General features: G+C 39.0%; 1 long non-coding RNA gene across 1 annotated transcript in view; it reads left to right on the top strand.

The window, feature by feature from the left end:
- The window catches only part of LOC135420887 (uncharacterized), a 51,818-nt gene extending 40,105 nt beyond the window's left edge, over positions 1–11,713 (top strand). The window contains exon 3 of the long non-coding RNA XR_010433764.1: positions 11,385–11,713. This is a non-coding gene — a long non-coding RNA (uncharacterized LOC135420887). The remainder of the gene's footprint in view (positions 1–11,384) is intronic.
- The last annotated feature ends 1,914 nt before the right edge of the window (positions 11,714–13,627 follow it).

Below are 13,627 nucleotides of genomic sequence, written 5' to 3'. Positions count from 1 at the left end.
TGGGAGGGTGATTAAAATAGTAGTTCACTCATCGTGTATGTGTTTAAAACCTCTTATTCTGATGTCTTCAAACACACTATGAAAATGTTTTGCTGTAGTCTTCATGTTCAATTACCATCATCTGCCCTGTTCCACACCTCTTGTGCATGTAACTTTGATGTGAATTACCAGAATTATCCTGTGTGTGCACACATCCTTGTTAAAATATGTGGGTCAGTGCTGCTGTCTCCTCTGCTAACAGCCCTGATTCTCATCTCTATCAACTGCCCTTTCTAGAAATCAAAATAATACCCCTGGCCAGTTTGTGTTGTGCCTAGAAAGTACATTACACACGAGGATGTGTCCTGCCACAAAGAATTGTCATTGAAGTTAACATGATACCATATGCAGTTTCTGAGGGTTTGCTTCACTCTCTGTTTGCAAGGCATTTTTTTCTCTCCTACGTAGACTGATTGTTGATATCTCTTCCAGAACAGAAAACAAACTGTGAGGTACTCATTTTCCTGTTTAGTGGTGAGGTCAGTGTAAAGGTGCTTGACAAGTGAAACCCTCTCCTGTCATGTCAATGCAGTTGTTGAGAGCGAACCCCTGTAGGAACCTTAATGACTCCCTATGGAAAATGGAGGTGCAGAGCCTGGGCTCCTCCTTGGTCTTACAGTAATAATGCAATGATCCTTCTGTTCACTGTGTAACTGTGAAGATGTCCAGTAGTGGGACTCCATAGGGTTAAGCTACAGCTTGTCATGATCTGATTCAGGCTGGAAAGCAGTAACAAACAATACTATTGATGAATTACAAGTTATCTTCAACCAGGAGAATTGTTATTTGTCTACTAAAATTAGCAAATCTGCTAGACTTACCCTCAGTTTCTCTACCTTGACTCTTAAAAGCTCCTAGTACCCTCCAGAAACAGTAGTATGTGGGCATGCAGTTAATTCTTGAAGAATGAAAGTAGTAATTAGCTGTGGGTATTTGAACATCACTGTTCATGTCTAGCTCCTATTTATCAGACATGTTGAGTGGAGAGCAGAAGATGCAACTGTTTGATGATGAAAAGAATAAAGGTTTGGGGAGAATAATACTTCAGTGTCCTGCAGTCTTCCTCTCCTAGCTCTTTTAAATCCCCCTCCATAATTTTTTGTGAGTGTTTTATCACTAAGATGTAAGGTAGGAACTAGACCAGACTCCTTGATGGAATCTAGTCCTTTGCTGCCATATGCTACTGTATCATGTAACCCTGCCAGTGAAGCTATAGAATTCTATCTTTACCATCTTGCCAACTTTGACTTTTCTGCATCTCTTTCGATGTCTAGAATTCACCTAGTCTTCCTTCCTAATTATGTGTAGAAGTATCTCTGCACATACAAACGAAGAGAATACACAAACCACAGATTTTAGTGTGGGAGTGCCCAATTCTGATGATACCTGTCTTCCACAAATTCAAGGGAAAGGAGAAAAGAGCTATTCTTGCTATGACTACTGAAATGTGAGATGGGCCAGACTCTTTGAAGCTGAGGCTACCACGCTTTTGCTGCGTTTTGGTCTCAGAGTTGCTACTACAAAATTGGTGAATATATTTGAAATAGAAGCATCACATGGGAAATTTCATATTATTTGCTTCTTTACTAATTATATTTAAATCTTTTTTTTAACACAGTGATACAATATTCAGTAATTTAGTTATTGTTATTGATCGTGTCATGGGAATTCTGAATTAAGACTTTTTGATAAAATCCAGATGAATGTAAAATTCCTTTTCACTTACATTGTTATATAACACATGACACTAATTCTTCTGTCCAGCTACAGAACTGATACAATGAAAGTCCCTTTTGGTCCCTCTCCAGTTTTGTGCAGAGGTCCAAACTGGGATGTTGTGATCCATTTCTTGGGAATTGTTTTCTTCCAGAAGGTAAAATCTCAAAATGGTCTTGACTGAAGAATTTTTCCACTGGAAAATACCAACTTGACAATGATAGTTATGGAACCATGATGGTTCCATCAGTGTTTGACAGGAAGTCATGCTTTGGTTAACACAGAAAGATTTATCTTTCACAATTTGGAGTGTAGTTACCATGAAGTCCATACTACAGTGTTTTGGGATAAGTCCCAGGTTGTGACTCTTGGGAGTTGGAAGCAGAATTGTGGCAGATTTTTCATCAACAGTTCCTCCTTAGATGACTCTGCTGAATGTGAAGCAGAGCCAAACTGGTACTCAGTTAATTCTGCAGAGCCTATTTTACTGTAGATTTTTTTTTTCTGGGTTGTATATAGATAGTTTTATATGACACGTACATCTTTATTTGGAATTAAGTCCAAAATGGTGCTTAACCTTTTTTTTTTGTTTGTTTGTTTGTTTGCTCTTTCTGGCTTCTGTGATTAGTGAAGTTAACACAGCATCTTTTGGGCTTAGGTCCTGAAGATTTCAGAAAGAGATACAAAAATATTTTTTCATACAGTGCTTTCCCTGTGGTTCTCTAGTACCTGGGGTGTAAGTCATGAAGGCTGAGGTTTTTCAAGGAACACAAAACCCCCCAGAACACCCCACCAAAATAAAAAAAAACTTTTGAATTTTCCAACCCCACCAGGCTTTCATGGAAACCAGGAACTAGGAAGTGTTTCAGTCGATTAAATAATGGACTGTATTGCAGTCTGTGATACAGACATAGTGAATACCTTGTTATTTTTCTATGGAGAATGGTTGTGATTTCAAGAAGTTGATGCCTTATCTAAATGATAGGATTGCACATTCGAGGCTGCATGGGAAATAGTGAACAGTGACAGGTGTCTTTATTTTTTCATTCAGCTCACTTTTCTACCATGATCAAGATTGCAATAAATTGAAAATTGCTGTGAAGTCACAGCAGAGTCAAAACAGTGTCACTTTGATTATTCAGAGGCCTGCTTTTTTAACAAAAAGAATTTGCAGGATCTAAATATTTAAACAGCATTTCACCATACAAAAGCTGGAGAAGTTACAGTAATAGTTTCTGCATCTTTCATTGCTATTCTTTTTAAATGGAAAGAGCAGGTCACTTAATGGTATAATGTGATATCAGACACTCTCTTTCCTCAATAATAAAATGGGGATAATACTGCAAAGGACTATGTTGTGGTGATTCATCTTTATAAATTCCTACAGAAATGGTAGGTGCTATTAGGATGATATGGTAGTTTCTCTAAATTGGTATTAAGTGGTACTGAAAGTCTCTCAAAATACCTGTTCCTTCTGCATTTCCAGACATTAGAGATTTAAAAGTTTGGATAAACATCTGGACTGAACTGAGCTCTGTCTTTTTTAAAAGTTACCCTAAATTACAGAGGAAGGAACCTTATATTGTGATAACCTTCTGCCTGAAGGATCCCGAAGTACTCAGGAATCAATATGCAAACTATATATAGATTACATCCGCTCTGTCAAGTTAGAGCACTGTTTGGCAGAGCACACTGAAACAAAACAAAATGTGATAGAAATCAAAATGGAAAAACATAACGTTAAACTCAAAATACTGGGAGGAAAGTAGTCAGAGAGAAAGTAATCGTCAGCTGGGACCTGGGAGGAAATTGGGAGGTACAGCTTCTTTTCCCACACAAGGTACCATGAGAATTGGGGGCTGAACTCAAAGGCTCAGAAATGCCTTTATGGCTCGTGTGAAAAATTGCAGCTCCAGGGACAGGCAATTTGCTGGGATGTAGGTTAAATAATGTTTCATATAGAAGAATCACAACTGCCTGTTTGTCAGCATAACATCACAAACCCCATGCATTTTAAACTGATACATAGTTGACAAAATGTGCTGCTTACCAGACTCTGGAGCTCTTGCAGCGGGAACGTCTTTGGAAGGAGCTCCCTTTTTTAACCTTACTCAGCTTGAGTGAGCTGAGATTGCAGTATATGGCTAATATCACTTATGGAAACAAAAATATATGTTTTACAAATACACTTCATCTAAAAAAAAATTAAGCATGGAGAGACACTGACTAGAAGTTGCTTCTTTTACTTTTTACCTTGTGTCTGTTTTTGACTCTTTGCAGCAGAGAATAGATGTGGCTCATCTGAATTAGCAAAAGCTGCTTCTCATCCTGCCTTCTTGCTCTGATAAAAACACTGGTAAGAGCAGTCTGACCTACACTACTGCTTCTAATTTTCTCATTTTTAGCAAAACAATGAAGCTTGAGGAATTATGCTTTCTGCTTTTCAACCACAGAAACCTATTACTGCTCAACAATATGTTGGAGGATTTGCTGTAAATCTTAACTATCTAAAATAAATGCCCAGGGTTTAATATTTTATAAACAGGGGAGCTGCTTGCAGAGATGGAAATGATAGAAGTTCTGTGTTTGTTTGCATTCTATCTAATTATCATAGCCAGGCTGTTAGCAGGCTGTTTGTATCTTAGTTCTCTGTCTGGTGCGTGGGGTACATGACTGACCGGTGAGTTACAATGTGCTGTGCTAAAATTCCTGCAAATGGCAATTTAGCAATAGCAGTTTAGAAGCTCATCAGTGAAAGCTGGTTGTGCTGAATCAGTCGAAATGTTACATTGTTTCCTATTGAATATATTTGCTAAAATTAATTATTTAAATGTCCAATGATTCTCTTTCCCTCTTCAGAATAATCTGTTTTCAAGTGGTCCTAAGTGAGCATAACACGTTTTCTTCCCTCTGCCTTTTAAATATTTCACCAAGTTTTTCTGTCACTGTGATAATTAAAGAAATTAATAATATGTCTTTAGAGGAAGGCCAAAGGGCCCTAAAGGGCAGTATCTGTTCTTTTCAATCACTGCTTAGCATTTGCCAATAAATAAAGAACTGCTTCTTAAAGGCAGGAAAAGGTATAATCTACACAAACCAGCCACTGTGTGAGTGCCTGTCCTCTGGAACAAGATCTTGTGCTTAGCCCTTCTTAGGGCCATGGCCCTTTTCCGAAAGTTTGAAGTCCTATTACCTGGAAATGGGTTCCTAAAAGCTTCATGAATCTAAGATTTTGTCAGTGAGTGGAAAGGCATCATCAGTGAAGAGGTGAATGAATTTAGGTGGTTAAAGAAGGCTCAGCAGTCCAAGTTTGTAAATGAGTGAATTAAAATATAGAATCATCCCCCCGAACTCCAAAGGCAATTCTTAAGATCTGTAGTGCTTAAGGAAGTAAACTTGGGATGATATTCCTATAGCTAATAACATGAATTTGCATGCCTGACCCACATGTCTATGTATGCCTCCTTCAGAGCAGAGAAGAGTGATGTTGTTTGCTAGTACTCAGCTCTGGAGAGACTGTCTATGACTTGTCTGATAGCTTGAGAAGAAACTTCAGCTCTAAGGGAAGGATTTCTTCTTGTTTCATTGGTGTTGGGGTCAAGCATGAGCCTCAAAGGAGGCTGAACGGTGCTTTTTCGGGGATAACAAGTAGAGACAGGTTGATTTCATAAGACTTAAAAAGAAGAACTCTAAGCATGCCTGCTGCTGATGGTAATGGCTCTGGATCTGATGGTTTGAAGAAATGAGGAGCCTTTGATATGAGAACCATAATTGATTATGAATCATCTTATATAAGATGAAAAAACCCCAATTTGCAGACTCACAAGTCAGAATGTGCTGCAACATAACCTCAAACAATGTTCTGTATGTTAGTTTTCTCTAGGGGTATTACAAAAAGGATAAGCTTCACAGAACTCTGTGCTTGAAGGGTGCAGCACTGATCTAAAAAATTTGTATTCAGCCAATCCAAAAAAGGAGGTAAGCATGGCCTTGTAATCCTGTCTTCATAACAGTAGTGCAAACAAATACATTTCTAAAAACATCCAAAAAATTGTAGTTTTGGGCAAAAATTCCTTTATAGTAATATTTCTTAGTGCAGGCTGTAGTCATTTTGTCCCCTTTTTTTCAATCTCATATGTTGCTTTAACTCAAAGCATGCAGTATTATGTTTTCTTCCAAAAAATCAAGGTTCTGAGGTGGTTTTTTTCTCCTTCCATACTTTGTAGAAAACAAATCTTTAAGAGGTAGAGACTACTTGACTGATTTGTGATTCTTTTTTGAAAAAATTCAGTGCCGTTTTGAAATTTTTTTAAAAAATATGCTCAGATTGTTTACCAGCTGGAGCATGTTACAGACTAGACCTACTCTGATCAGTTTGTGAGTTACTGTATCAATTGATGTGCCCGGTTGTTTGAAACCACGGTAATAATTTGCTGCGCCACTGTGTCACATGTCACATCCTTGTTGGTTGCATTCCAGTCTTCCCCATGAGCCCAGTCTAATTTCATATAACTGTTCACAGGCCTCTTTCCAGATTATCTGTTTGCATCTCTCTTTTGTGTAATTTGGGTGAATGAACTTAAAATCAGATGAGGTGAGCTGAATTTACTTGTAAACCTACACATGTGAAAAATCACAGTTGTTTGGCCTCAGAAGGTTTAACAGAAAACAACTAAAGCTGTCAGTATGTTTAGTTAATCTTTAGAATTACATAACAAATAGACTTTTGAAGGAATACAGGTCAAATATTTTTTTCTTTTTGTGAATACAAATAGCTGTCTCAAGCAAGCAAGCCTGACTGCCTTTCAGTAATGTCATCCTTAACTGTAAAGATTTTTCTAAGAACTAGAGGGTCACTCCTGAGCTGGACGGTGCCAGTCCATCCCTTCAGTGCTCAGGTTCCAAGGTCCAGATGGTGGCAAGCTGCAAATGGATATTTTGCAGCTGAAACATCTATCCCCTTGGCAGACCCGAGAGACACTGGTTCTGGCAGATTTAGACTTGTCTCTGGCTATTTAGCAGAGTTGTACAGTTAATGGGCTGGTGGACAATTTTGTCAAACTTGCTATTTTCTGGTGACTCGTTTATAATCTGGGAAAGGAGCACACGGTTAGTCACTTGTGAATAATTGGAAATCCTCTTGAGATCTCAAGAAAAACACTTTCATTGTTAAATAGGGTTGATTTGCCTGTTTATTTAGGTAGCCTAGATAGAATCTCCATATCGACCCTTGAATGCTCCATATATTTCTCCAAATTGGATTTTGCCCTTGTGTGTGTGTCTGATGTGTTTTAAGAGGCCAAGGTCTTAATTACTGTTATTATGCCTAGTTTACTATATGATTATAGTTGATATTAATTGAAATAGGGACCTTGCAAATTGGCATTTGCAAGATCTACAAGTTTTAGGGCTTGCATGTACGGTTTTGTTTGCATTCACAGGTGTACATAGGTATGAAATCTTTGTCATTAGTTGCATTTATGATTTACTTCTTATTAGATCTGCTAACTGATTTTCTGGACGCGGAAATTCTTGACCAGCCTCAAACCAAAGTAAAACCTAACTTATCCAATTACTGTCTTAAATACAAATCTTCAATGAGAAACCTATTTCCAGTATCTATCAGGCTTGTAGATGGGAGTGTCATTGAAAAGACTCTACCTATCCTATAGGACAGACCTCACTTTTTTTTCACACTGCAGTCCCCTGATACAATCACAGTCATTTTTTATGAACTGTTTGAAGTTGTTTTGGACAGTTCTGCCATGAACTAGAAAGTTAAAACCTTCATCTTCCCCCAAGACTTGCATTATGATTGCTCAGCTTTACAAGTAGAAATGTGTACAAGTAGCAGTGATAACAGTTTTAAGACACATGGCTGATGCTGAATGCACAATGATATAACATTAAGGATATATGATGTCCCTGGATAAAGATGATATGAATGACTTGCTCGTGTCTTCCTAAGCCTGTGCAATGGGGGTCTGACATACAGATAACATCGTGCAAAGAGACAGATGTAATGCATACCCACACAGAAAAACATGTGCTTGAGAGAGATTGTTCAATGGTTGGGAAAAGACAATTTGTATTTTTCAAACTGAATTGTTTTAAAATTCTAGATGATCCTGGGATTGGTATTCCGTGCAGCACACTGGCATTTTGCTGTATTTTCCTCTCTCAATACAGTTTAATCTGTATTAAAGCACTGTGCTGTCACAACTTTCATAAATTATTACACAGCCAGCCAATAGAAATTACATAAATACTGCAAATATAATCGTCTGTTCTTAGCAGAGAGTCTTAAAGGACTTTTAAACTAGTTACAACAGCAAGTGGTAATCCTTCTATTAAAACTTTCTTACCATGTTATAAGTTTGCTGTTATGCAACATTTTTCACTTTGTCAGCTCAAAACTGTTTTTCCGAAAGTAATCTAGACCTTGCTCTGCTGAGATGGAAATAAAGGGAAGTTTGTCTTGACTAAGTGCTCTGTTTTCCTGTGACTCTGAGCAAGTAGTAGTTAGAATGAAACATTGGAAACAACAGTAATTTACTAATCAGGAGAAAAATGGTTGTTATTGAAACATATCCCATGTTTACTGCAAAATTGATTTAAAGCGCATTTTAAAATAACAGTTCAAGAAAAATAGGCTCACAGTGGGCTCCAAATTCTAAATGCAACTTTTGCATATATATGATTAAGTGCTACAGAATGGACTCTTAAGGGCAAGAAGATGTGTTGTTGAATTAAACTGCTTTTGGAAGTCTGAGGAGCATTGAGCTCCTGATCAGACTTCTCATTGCCCTTGTGGAAGGCGCTGAAGCAAATAAAATGCTGGAAATAAACCTAAATTCTGGGATACTTTCACCCAAGTCCCAGATTGTGCTTTTACTGGAGTTTTAATGACCACAGTGCTAAAATGTAATTAGCTTAAATTACCACTTGTACCCTCACAAAATAAAGACGACAAGGGAAGAATTATGCAGTGCTAGTGCTCTTCTTGGATCAAAACGGATTAAACATGGCTGTAAATCAGAAGTAAACTGAGGAACATAGTCCACTATCCAGGAGAATGAATAGCTGAAGAAATTAGATCAAACAAAAACCTAAGCAAAGAGAAATAGTTCAGTATACACTCCTCTGCAAAGCTTGTGAGGAAGGGAGCAGGGGCAGCTTTTAACAGCACTGGCAGAGTGGAGCCGTGTGTCATGCTGGGTATGGCCCTGGGCTGCAGTGGGGGCTTCGGGGGAGAGACAAGGACAGAGCTTGATTAATTCATAGCATGAATTATCTACCCCAAGATCAGCAACAGTTGTTGGGCACGAGAGTGACAGAAAGGGGAGATATGTTGAATTATATGTGTCAGCTGTGAAATAAGTTATATATACAGGGGTGGGCTTCGCCCTGACAGACGTGGTGGTAGAGAAAAAAGAATAGAGAGTTTTTACTAGGAGCCAGTTTCCAAAGAAAATGAATTTCAAACTCTTGTGTGGCAAACAGCAAAATTTATCATGAGTAGTCTTCTCCTTTTTTGTATTTGTGTACATCCTGCTTTTATAGCTGTATGTACTTCACATGGTAATAAATATTCAAAGATTGCTTTAGAGTGGTCACAGCCAAGTTGGTGCTGGTTATTCCAGATGGAAAGATCATTGCTTCTCAAGGTACTGTAACAAAAGACTTGGCAGTTCATAAGTAGTGTTCCTGCTGGGAGCAGGTGTCTTCAGTTTGACAAGATTGCACTTTATCCATGAGTGCTTGAAATGCACTATAGCTGGTAGCAGGTCAAACAGATCTGAATTTTTAAAGAGAGTGTTGTAAGACTTTGGTAATGAGCTTGAGGTGGTGGACAATGACATGCAAAACTAATTACCTGTTTACTAACGTCACAATAATTCAGCCATTTGTCTTGACTGGAGCCATGCTGAGCCTCAGCTCCCTCTGCCAAGCCCACTTTCCAGCCATTGAGTGATTGTATGTGAACTGTTTTGCTAGAAAGTGCCAAAAAAAGGAGAAAAAAAGCAGGAAAAGGGAATTCATTTAACTGCTACAAACCTAGATTTTAATTTACTGACCACATAAGAGATTTAGGGATTAGATTTGCTTATATGCAGGGCATGTCTCTTTGGGAGCAATGTGTTTTCAGTGAAGAGCATAAACCAGACACCCAGCAGAAGAGTTAATTATCTCAGTGCTAATGTTCTCAGACAAATAGGTACGGCATCGTAAGTATTAGCAATGAAGTGCTGGCTGGCAGACTAAAATCAAATTACCTCTACAAGTTTTATTGTTGAAATGTGGTTGCTACACTGCAAAGATGCAGGTTACAAACAGACACCCGAGAGCAGGGGTCCTGTGAAGCTGTGATGGATTCCTCCCTGGGAGTTGCACACAAGCTGCTTTCAGCTGCAGAAATGACATCTTTGTGACTGTGGGCTGCAGAACTTAGGGTTAGATCGGCAACTTCGTGTGGTTCTGTGACCTGATGAACTCAACAGTTACCTCACTGTAAACCAACAAAAAGTCATTTTGAAGAAGTTAAAAGAGACTGTAAAAGGGTGGCGTTTTTTTCTGTAATCAGGAAACTCTTTGGCCACACTAGTTTATAGTTCATAAATCAGAACTTTTGTGTGATTTGGTTGATCTGGATATGTTGCCTTTTTTTGATTGTATCAACAATTTAACCTTCTATAATTCAGTATAAAATTAATCTCTGAAGTGAACTATGTGCATTTCAAACTGCTAGGATTTAGTCAAAAAAGAGGTGCAGAGTGCTTTGCTCTCTGCTTGGTTCCCCACTCCACTGAAACAGGAGGATCTCATGTCTTCAGTTGGCATTAGGTCAGATGTTAATCTTACTGGAGCTAATTCTACTATGGGTATGCTTTCTTACAATCACTGAAAGTAAAATGGATTACACTTAGGGCTAGAAACTTGGTAAAAACCAGTAAAGACAAGGAAAAAGGTAAATAGATAGAAAAAATTGAGTTTGTTTGCCTAATGTTGTACTGAAGGGAGGGGGAGTGTGTGTCCAAGGAGTGTGTTCTGAAAGATTAGTACCTGTCTCAGAAATGAAAATCCTTGAATAATAATAATTAAAAAAGAGTATTTGAAATGCACTGTAACTATCTAGAAAGCTTCAAATCAGAGCAGTCCATTGCCCAGGACTTATCCAAACATGATCAGGAGGAGATGGTGGAATTCCTCCATCTGTCTTCCCTGAGGAGCCTACTTTGGCTGATGTTTGTAGCACACACAGTGTGCAGTGGGAGTGCTGGGCTCTCTGCTGAGCACACTGCCTGTGTGCTAGGGAACACAGCAGAGCTCTTGATCAAGCTAAGAGAGCTGGTTGTGGGAGTGTTTTCTAATTGGTCTTGGCTATCACCTGCAATGTAAGCTGAACCAAGGTGGTGATACTTCAGCTGCCACCAGTAACCTCTCCCATGAGGCAGCTAGGTCCAGAAAAGGGTGTCTGTGTATGGTATAATTTGTTAGGCAAAGTAACAGAGCATGTGAGGACAGATTGTGTCTTGGTATTAGGATTAGGGAAACTTGAGTTGTGGTTACTACTTGGAGATTTTCTGTAATGACCCATCTCAATGTTGGTGGTATTTTTTTCTTTTTAGGTAGGTCTTGTCAAGATGAAAGATGACATTCTGGTGTTGCAAGAGCATTCTGAGCTTGTGGACCACAATCAGACAGAGATATCTTACTTTGGTTTCTGTCCTGAGGAAATCTCTCCTGGATTTCAGGTGCCTTCCTGTCCTCTCCATTTTCCTCTTTGCTAGTACTGCAGTTTCTCATTGAGTATGCTGAATTGCTCCCTGTTCAGTGTGGTGGTTCTTCTGAGACCCTTGTTTATCCCATACACATTCTCAGGAGATCTGCCTTACTCCTAGCACAGCAGCTAATTAGGTTAATCGTGTTGCTAAAGAAATGTTTATGGAACCACAGACTTGGGCCCAAGCAGAACAACCCATTCCTGTTACACCCACAAACACCTGGGTCTTGAGCCCAAGAAAATAGGGAAGGAGGAAGAGTAAAGGCTCTTCATCCTCTAATTTTCTTTAAATTCCAAGCAAGATATCTGCAGCCCTCTGTAAAACTCAAACAAATTCAGTATTTTAGATTAAGTCTTGCATATGATTGTGCTACTCGGCCTGGAAATGATGTTTTCACGTCCAAGCAGGATCTGAGAAATGAGACTATTAAGAGCAACTTACAGGAAGTGATCACTGTTGCTGTTGGAGATACCACAGGTATTGTCTCCCCAGTTTGAAGAAATTTACTTGTATGTCTTGAGTCTGCAGAATTTTCCTGGAAATGAACCAACAACAGAATTTCTCGTGAGATTTCTCTTATATCCTGGCAAGCTTCTTTCCTGGAGTGTGTTTGCAGGCCCCACAGGAAGAAGCTGATGTGAACAGTAAGAAAATCTCAGGAAAAATAGACATGTAAACTCTGAGATGAATTCTGGGGAAGATGTGAGTTGAGGTTAGTTTTTTAACCCAATTCAGCCATTCATGGACCTATAATTTTATCTAGAAAAGGGCCAAATAGGATTCGTTATCTGAAACTGCAGAGGGTACTCTGTCTGGGTTCAATGGACTTTAGATCTGTTTTAGTCTGCAGAATCATAGCCTAGCTGATAAGCTTTTTTCAAATTCTAAATGGTTTGCCTGTACCAGCTGTACTCCTCATCTCGGGCTTTGCAAAGACATTCGAAATTTTCCATGTGCTGCAAATCTGGTAAAAAATAGTTTCTGATGTTTCTGATTTGAGTGGGAGACAGGAACTGAATGATACACTAAAACACAATACATAATTTTCATCAGTGAAAAGTAGTGAGTTGTTCAGTGCTAGTGGATAGTTAATAAGAGACCTTAGGAAGTAAGGTATATGGATTGCTAGAATGGATGACTAAATAAATGTTCATAGCAGTATAATGTGAAACACATGCATGATTCTTATTTATTCTGTGCCTACAGACATGCAAAGCACAAATTTCCTTTTGTTCTGAATCAAAATGCTTCAAAGGAAAAAAAAAATCTATAGGAAGTGAGCTATAACATTTAGGAAATACAGGACAGGTTTAGGAGCTGTGGCAGATACCCCAAGCACAAGACTACAGAGATGAGATGCAGACAACTGGCATTCAGCCCATGAGTGAGGAGGTGAGCACTGACTGTGGGATCAGCCCAACAGAGGCCAGTGTCATACTGGTGATCAGGTGGGGAAAAGCACCAGGGCTGGAAACACCTGTAATTCTTAAACAAAAAATGGCAGTGAGAGCACAGAGCAGTTACTGTAATGGTGTTCATTCCCATTAGCTGGAGTTCACATGTGACTCAGCCACATAAGAAAAACACATCAGAGCGACTGCAGGGGGGCTGCAGATCTTGTGATCATGTACAGTGCAGGGGCTATGGAAATCCAGCATGGATAGTAAATGATGGATGTGGTTTAGGAGCACTTGGGAGCTGCAGAATGTCATGCTGAGAGGCAGAATGTGATTATCTGATGATAATCTCAGCCTATGAAACCAGCTGCTGCTGAACCCTTAGCAAAGGGGTAAGGGAATAAAGGCTTACCTGAAATGATTGAATATTGGTAAGGCTGATTCTTATAAGCAGAATGTAGAGGCAGGAGGGTAAAATATTCACAGAAGGGACCTTATGGAGTGGTGTTGTCACGACTCAGCATTTGCAATACTTTTGCAGTGCAGTTCAGAGGTGAGATGTGTGACGGATTGTACCACGGGAATGGCTGTTTTACAGCGAAACAAAAAGCAACCTGAAGAAAGGTTCAGGTCCAAGGTGTGTGCTGTAGTTAAGCTATATATCTTCAGTGATGTGACAGGCAGTAATGC

The sequence above is a fragment of the Pseudopipra pipra genome, chromosome 12 (genome assembly GCF_036250125.1).
Source record: "Pseudopipra pipra isolate bDixPip1 chromosome 12, bDixPip1.hap1, whole genome shotgun sequence".
Lineage (NCBI taxonomy): Eukaryota > Metazoa > Chordata > Aves > Passeriformes > Pipridae > Pseudopipra > Pseudopipra pipra.
Note: the sequence above shows the minus strand (reverse complement) of the source record. Positions and strands in the feature narration are given on the sequence as shown.